Consider the following 1,428-nt stretch of genomic DNA (forward strand, 5'->3'; position numbering starts at 1 on the left):
GCGGCTCTCCCAGCCAGCGGGCTCCAGGGGCTGTCAGGTGGCCAGGCAACACGTCCGGGATGGCAGGAAGGAAGACCTGCCAAGGATTCGTGAGGACTGTGGAGAAACCCTTCAGGGAGGACGCCCACCCAGGAGTCTACGCCCTGGACTGCGAGATGTGCTACACCACACACGGGCTGGAGCTGACGCGCGTCACGGTGGTGGACACCGAGATGCGGGTCGTCTACGACACCTTCGTCAAGCCCAACAACCGGATCGTCGACTACAACACCAGGTTTTCGGGGGTGACCCACGACCACCTGGCCCTCCTGCCGCACCAGGCTGCCCCACGTGCAGACTGCCCTGCTGAGCCTGTTCAGCGCCGACACCATCCTTATCGGACACAGCCTCCAGTGCGACCTGCTAGCCCTGAAGCTCATCCACCACTCCGTGGTGGACACGGCTGTGCTCTTCCCCCATCCCCGCGGCCTCCCCTACAAGTGCTCCTTGCGCAGCCTCGTGGCCCGCTACCTCAGCCGCAGCATCCAGACCAGCGCCAGCGGACACAGCCCTAGGGAGGACGCCAGCGCCTGCATGCACCTAGTGCTCTGGAAGTTGCGAGAAGATTCCGCCCACAAGGACACCCTCGGACCCCTGCCCTCCGTCTGACCCGCTCTCCTGCACCTCTTCTGGCCTGGCCTTGGACTCAGGCCTCCGCCGAAAACTGCAGGCAAACTCCAGAGCCAACCCCTCCACTTCCTCAAGACACGCGGGGACCGGCCCACGAGGAGACACAACCAAAAGCTCAGACTCACCCCTCGCTGCCCCTTTCCATTGATTCCCCCGTCCCACACCCCTGTCCACTCTGGATACTGCTCTCCACTGCAACTGGCTCCCAGCCAGGTGCCAGGGGCACACCCCACTGCTCCCCCCTCCACCGTGAACCCCCAGAGACCTGAAGGGCTTCTGCTCCTCTGTGTGGAATGCAGGGATGGAGAATGGGTGGAGGCTGGGCTGGGGCAGGCTTCTTGAGGCCGCCCTCCGGGTTGTGCTTTTGTACTTTGGGATGCTGTGTTGCTTGGAAAGGGAACCTGCCTGACGCTGTCCGCAGTCACCTCCCTCCAGCTGGGGGAGCAAGGCCTCACGGACGCCTTTCCTCCTGGGGCTGGGAACGTTCACCCCCGCCCCATGCCACCCCCGAGAAAGCGGGGTCTCGCCTCTGACAACCCACTGGAGCAGAGCTGAGGAAACACCGCTGCCTGTCCCAGAACTCTCTCATGAACCCACACCAGGAAACAGCTTGTCTTCCTCCTTCTTAGAGAAGCTCCTGGGAGGATTGCCCACAGGGACCTGGAGACCTCCTCGGCCTAGGAACCGCCACTCCCCGTCACAGGAGATCCCCGATCGCCCCAAGTGCCAATGAACTTTGGTTCCAAATGACTCGTGCCC

General features: G+C 63.4%; 1 pseudogene; it reads left to right on the forward strand.

Moving 5' to 3' along the window:
- The first annotated feature begins 13 nt into the window (after positions 1 to 13).
- On the forward strand, positions 14 to 648 carry LOC139703772 (putative exonuclease GOR; annotated as a pseudogene).
- Positions 649 to 1,428: the final 780 nt, after the last annotated feature.

This window comes from Marmota flaviventris, unplaced genomic scaffold (assembly GCF_047511675.1).
Source record: "Marmota flaviventris isolate mMarFla1 unplaced genomic scaffold, mMarFla1.hap1 Scaffold_1290, whole genome shotgun sequence".
NCBI lineage: Eukaryota > Metazoa > Chordata > Mammalia > Rodentia > Sciuridae > Marmota > Marmota flaviventris.